Here is a 6,633-nt window from a genome sequence, read left to right as displayed (position 1 = left end):
TTTGGCTGTCAGAGGCAACTGCAACATTGCCTTACGGACTTGTGGAGGAGGGGAACTGCTCAGTGTAGTGTTTTCATTTTCAGAACCAAGTAATAATCTAGTCACTCATATATAAGAAGTGTGTCAGTCCAACTTTAAGAAAAAAATCCAAATCCAAACTCCATCATCAGCTTTTGACAGCATCTTGGATTTTGAAACAACTTCAGTCTGTAATTGGCATTCAGAATGCCCTTGGCATGCCAGTCTGTGATGGCAGTAAAGACCTGTTAAAACACTTGAGCCCAACTTTATTAACCAAAACTGATACCACCACCTTTATCTTCTAAATAAAGTCCGCTTTATTTTTATTTTCAACATTTTGCCGCTTCATTTTTGGTTCCAGATGGTGTCACCTCCTTGGAGGTGAAATGAGTTGTTTGAAAGAAGCTGGTGTGTGTGGTGATAGATGTGTGAGTTGGGGAGAGGAAGGACACATCTGTCTTAAAAATTAACTCTCCGTAGTACAATGGGAAATGAATGAAAGTTTTCTCCAAATGAGGTAGTGAAAAATGACTACGTGAGGAGGTTTCCTGTCCAGAGATCTGAAACTGCTGGAGACTGTCCTCTGTCTTGTGCATCTTTTTCAGGCTAATGATCTGGTCTGTTTAATGGCTTATCCAAAGGTTGGGTTTTTACTTAGTTTGCAGCGTGTATTTAATTTCTACTTCCACTTTTTCCCCCCAGAGACTTGTAGAGGATAGAACACTGACTTGAGATTAAGAAACTGGGTCCTTGCCTTCACCCTGCTGTTTATTAGTGCAGTGAGATGCCTGCAGGCTACTTTATGAAAAAAATGCACTTTCTTAGTTTATGTTGGGCAAGTAAAATGAGGGCAGACCTTCATTTTCCTACCTTAGCCTCCATGTGGCCTTTCACCATTTCTAATTGCACACCCCTGCAGTAAGAAATTTTTGATCATGCGTACCCCCATGTGCTGATAAATTATATACCTGTACTACTGTACCCATATATTGTGTAATAAGACACAAAAATAGATAATTAAAAAGCAATTATATGAAAATAAATATAAATAGGAGTTCTAATATTTTCTTTCTGTACCCAGATTTGGAGAGTACTGGGTTATAGAGGGTAACTTGTAATTCTTGATTAGATTGCGTTAAATATTTCTCCAATGAAGGTATACTTAAGAGGAAAAATGGTATCGGTTCATTATCAAATGGTAAGGAAGAACTGCTTCTCCTAAGAATTTTTTTTCCAGCAGTCCTGGTAATTCCCCGTTCCCATATACCCGCCTCCTCAACAAACACTGAAAAAGGACATACAGTACAAGGCTACAGTTCCACCTGGCCTCATCAAGGATTCCAGCTTGACCTGTCTGATGTGAAAAACAGTAAACACTGAGAAGATTTTATGTTTTGTTATATCTTAATTCCCACAGCAACCGTAACAGTCAGATTTCCGTATAGGGGAATATATATATAGGAATGAGCAGAAAGATGAATTTATCAGACCAAGGTCACATGGAGCTCGAATTCAAACCCAGTTCTGTCATACAAAACCCAAGCTTTCCTCACATTTGTCCTAGACAGATGCTGTCGGTATCTTAGTAATACAAAGCAAGGATCCATGCTGCACATATTTATGCTATGCCATCCATTTCCTTCACAGCACTGTCTAAAGGTGTATTTGTTGCTTATTTATTGCCAGTTTTCCCAACTATAATGAAAGCTCCCAAATTTGGTGACCTTGACTGTCTTTCCCCAGCTTAGAGCAGTGCCTGACATACAGCAGACCCTCAGTATTTGTTGAACTAATGACATGTCAGTAGAGTTCAGGGAGTTTCTGAAATGGCATCACTTAGCCTTTGAGGGGCAGAGCATCCAGAAACCTGGGAATGGCAGGGCCTCAAGACACTTGGGCTCCTAACTCTTACCCTCCTCATTTGCTGGATGACTTCAGGCTAGCCTCTTAACCTTGGGTTAACTGGAGGAATGGGAACAGGATTAGTCAATAATTAGACATACAGTGTTGATTTTATGCACTTACCAGATGCCAGGCTTGTAATAAGCATCTAATATAGAATAATGAAAGTAACCCTCATCAACCCTTTAACAAAAGCACCATTTTAGTCCCAGTTGACAGATGAAGAAGGAGAAGCACAGAAGGGGCAAGAATCTTGCCAGAAGTCACATGGGCTAGCCAAGCAGTCCCGACTCCATAGGCTGTGCTTGTCCTGCTGGGCTGTTGCAGACTGTGCTATGCAGGGTTAGAGGATGAGCAGATGAGCCTCTGCTCCCAGCAAGCTTCCAGGTAACAAGCAGGGAGAGCCCTGGATGAAGGGGCTTTGGAATTAAATGGCAAAGTCATTTTGCGGTAATTCTATAGTGAAGTCCATTGTTAACCTTTGTCAACATATCAGACTCAATTCAAGGGTTGGTGGAGGTGGCATATTTCCCTAAAGCCAACTTTCCTCCCAACTGGGATGTGAATCATCTCCCTGCACTTCTGCTTCATCTTCCCTCTGAGCTAGAAGCTTTTGGGAACCAGGGTGGGGGGGCAGCGTGGATTTTGGTGCCTGGTGGCCCAAAAGGCCACAGGCTGCTGAGTAAGCTCCACGTCTGAATAACCCCTGCACTGTCAGCCGGCCCTGGGCAGTGCAGCACGGGTAGGAGGCCTGAGCTGTTTCCTCTCCCAGGTGCTCCTAAGCCATAAGTTCCTGAGCTTAGCTGTGTGTGTGAAACATACCTTCCTGTTTGAAAGCAAAGTACATCTCAGCTTTGGTGCCCAGCCTGAGCTCTGGATGCAGAGGGGCAGCCTATCACCATCCTGAGGAAAAGAATTAAGACATGGCTTCGGGGCTTCCCTGGTGGCGCAGTGGTTAAGAATCCACCTGCCTGGGGCTTCCCTGGTGGCGCAGTGGTTGAGAGTCCGCCTGCCGATGCAGGGGATGCGGGTTCGTGCCCCGGTCCGGGAGGATCCCACGTGCCGCGGAGCGGCTGGGCCCGTGAGCCATGGTCACTGAGCCTGCGCGTCCGGAGCCTGTGCTCCTCAACGGGAGAGGCAGCAACAGTGAGAGGCCCGCATACCGCAAAAAAAAAAAAAAAAAAAAAAGAATCCACCTGCCAATGTAGGGGACACTGGTTCAAGCCCTGACCCGGGAAGATCCCACATGCCTCGGAGCAACTAAGCCCGTGCGCCACAACTACTGGGTCTGCGCTCTAGAATCTGTGTGCCACAACTACTGAGCCCACGAGCCACAACTACTGAAGCCCACGCGACTAGAGCCAGTGCTCCACAGCAAGAGAAGCCACTGCAATAAGAAGCCCACACACTGCAGCAAAGAGTAGCTCCCTGCTCACGCAACTAGAGAAAGCCCGCACACAGCAATGAAGACCCAATGCAGCCAAAAATAAATATATTTTTAAAAAAATTCAATACAGGCATACCTCAGAGATACTGCAGGTTCCATTGCAGACCACTTCAATAAAGTGAATATCTCGATAAAGTGAGTCATGCCAATTTTTTGGTTTCCCCTGTGCATAGGAAAGTTATATTTAGGGACTTCCCTGGCAGTCCAGTGGTTAAGACTCCACGCTTCCAACGCAGGGGCCGCAGGTTCAATCCCTGATCAGGGAACTAAGATCCTACATGCCCCGTGGTGTGGCCAAAAAAAAAAAAAAAAAAGGTATATTTACTATAGTCTTATTAAGTGTGCAAAAGCAGTATGTGTAAAAAAACAATGTACAGGGCTTCCCTGGTGGCGCAGTGGTTGAGAATCCGCCTGCCGATGCAGGAGACACGGGTTCGTGCCCTGGTCCGGGAAGATCCCACATGCCGCGGAGCAACTAGGCCCGTGAGCCATGGCCGCTGAGCCTGTGCGTCCGGAGCCTGTGCTCCGCAACGGGAGAGGCCACAACAGTGAGAGGCCCGCATACCGCAAAAAAACAACAACAACAACAAAAAAAACAATGTACATACCTTAATTTTATTTTTTTATTTATTTATTTTTTTAATTTTTATTTTTTTTGCGGTACACGGGCCTCTCACTGTTGTGGCCTCTCCCGTTGCGGAGCACAGGCTCCGGACGCACAGGCTCAGCGGCCATGGCTCACGGGCCCAGCCGCTCCACGGTATGTGGGATCTTCCCAGAGCAGGGCTCGAACCCGTGTCCCCTGCATCGCCAGGTGGACTCTCAACCACTGCGCCACCAGGGAAGCCCCATACCTTAATTTTAAAATAATGCTGTTGGGGGACTTCCCTCGTGGTCCAGTGGCTAAAACTCTGCACTCCCAATGCAGGGGGCCCAGATTCGATCCCTGGTCAGGGAACTAGAACCCACATGCCGCAACTAAGAGTTCGCATGCCACAACTAAAGACTCCGCCTGCCACAACTAAAACCCGGAGCAGCCAAATAAATAAATATTTTAAAAATAATAATAATGCTGTTGGAAAAATGGTCCCAATAGACTTGCACAATGTAGGGCTGCCACAAAATTTCCATTTGTAAAAAACCTAGGGGTAAGACCGGAATAAAGACACAGACCTACTAGAGCATGGACTTGATATGGGGAGGGGAAAGGGTAAGCTGTGACAAAGTGAGAGAGTGGCATGGACATATGTACACTACCAAACGTAAAACAGATAGCTAGTGGGAAGCGGCCGCATAGCATAGCACAGGGAGATCAGCTCGGTGGTTTGTGACCACCTAGAGGGGTGGGATAGGGAGGGTGGGAGGGAGGGAGATGCAAGAGGGAAGAGATATAGGAACATATGTATATGTGTAACTGATTCACTTTGTTATAAAGCAGAAACTAACACACCATTGTAAAGCAATTATACTCCAATAAAGATGTTAAAAAACAAAACAAAACAAAAACCACGCAGTATCTGAGAAGTGCAATAAAGCGAAGCACAATAAAACAAGGTATGCCTGTAGACTAATTTTTAGTTGTTTGGGAGAGAGCAGAAATGAACATAGTCGTGGAGAATATGAAGCACAAATAGTTATAAACTTTCCACCCAAACCTTGCAAATTTGATTGGAGGATGTGCATTACTTCCACAGGAATTGGAGGATCTGGGGAAGGAATGAGAATTTCCACCACTGCCCAAACCTCTGATTTGATGGAAGACTAGCAGCTACAGTTGGAATCCCAGGATGGTTGAACAGCAAACCCAAATTTTCTAGGATCTAGAACTGAAGGGCTAAGGTGGCAACCGGATCCTGCATTGTCACATGTGTCTAATCAATTTTTCTGCCGGCCTGATTCTATCTGAGTCATCTGCGTTTTATTTTCATTCAATTTTTTGCCAGCTGCTAACGCTACCTCCTCCTACTCTTTTCAGGCAAGAATGGGACAGGAAGGTTACAGTGTTTCTCCAAAGCAAGGGTCCTGGGAGTGGGAAACAGTCTCCCCCTGATGGTTTCCAAGGAGGAAACATGAAGGGGTGACTTGGCTCCTGCTTCTGCACTGTCTCTCCTACCAGTAACTACTGGAGGCAGGTCCTCTCACAGCACCTGTGAATGCCATTTACAAATGTCGCACAACTCGAGCCTGACCAGCTGTCCACCACATTCCCTCTTCTCCTCTCACTTCCCTCTACCACCCTTCCCCTTTCACCAGGACCCTGGGTTTTACCTTTTTCTGTCTCTATCATGATGAGCCCTGATAATATCATGGGTTCTTAGAAGGAATTCAGACCAATCTCCAGTTTTCTCAGATGAAGTAACAGGCCTACAGAGGTGAGAGTAACTTATCCAAAGTTACACAACTTCATTCACTTATTCATTCAACCAGGAACACTCCTTCCTACCCTTTAAGATTTAGCTTAAACATTAACTCATCAGAGAGAACTTCTCTACTTTATCTAAAGCAGATACCCCCCTCCAATTCTTCCCTATTGTTGCCCCTTGTGTCTTTTTACTTTTTATCATAATTTATAATTGTTTCATTTATTAATCTTTTTTGTCTGACTCCTCTACTAGAACACAAGCTCCAGGAGGGCAGGAGATACATGTTTGTCCTTCAGAGACATGCTCATCACTGTATTCTCAGCATCCAGTACATAATAGGTGTTCAAGAAATCTTTGTTGAATAAGTAAGTGTATAGAGAACAGGTACTATCTGGGCACCTAGGGCTATGAAGACAGATGGAATACAGTTTCTGTTCTCAAAACTGTCTGTCCAATATGAGCAACAGAACCAGAAAACAGGGAGAATGCAATGAGATCAGGTCTAGATTCCAGGGAGGTATTTTGGGGGCACCTGAACCAGGCATAATCTCTGTTGGACTTCTGCTACCAACTGCTTAGAATCCTAGATAAACCACTGGGCGGTGCCCAGCTGGGTGACTCAGGCCTGTACCCTGAGCAGCCCAGCAGCATCAGGACCTGACAACTCATCCTGTAGAGTGTGTGCTTAGATGGTACCTGGACCCATTACCCTTTTCAGTGAGGGAAGGTTTGCCAGTCAGTTTCAGGCCAGTTGATGGCCAAATCCACACTCATTGAGGCCTCAGAGACAACCCCACTACCTTTAAGCCCAGCCTCCAATCTTTTGCCTAGTCTTCTAAGTTTTAGAAGAGAACCTGTGCAGCCTTAAGGGAGATGACACCTGTGGATAGCCTTTATATC

This window comes from Kogia breviceps, chromosome 19 (genome assembly GCF_026419965.1).
Source record: "Kogia breviceps isolate mKogBre1 chromosome 19, mKogBre1 haplotype 1, whole genome shotgun sequence".
Lineage (NCBI taxonomy): Eukaryota > Metazoa > Chordata > Mammalia > Artiodactyla > Physeteridae > Kogia > Kogia breviceps.
Note: the sequence above shows the minus strand (reverse complement) of the source record.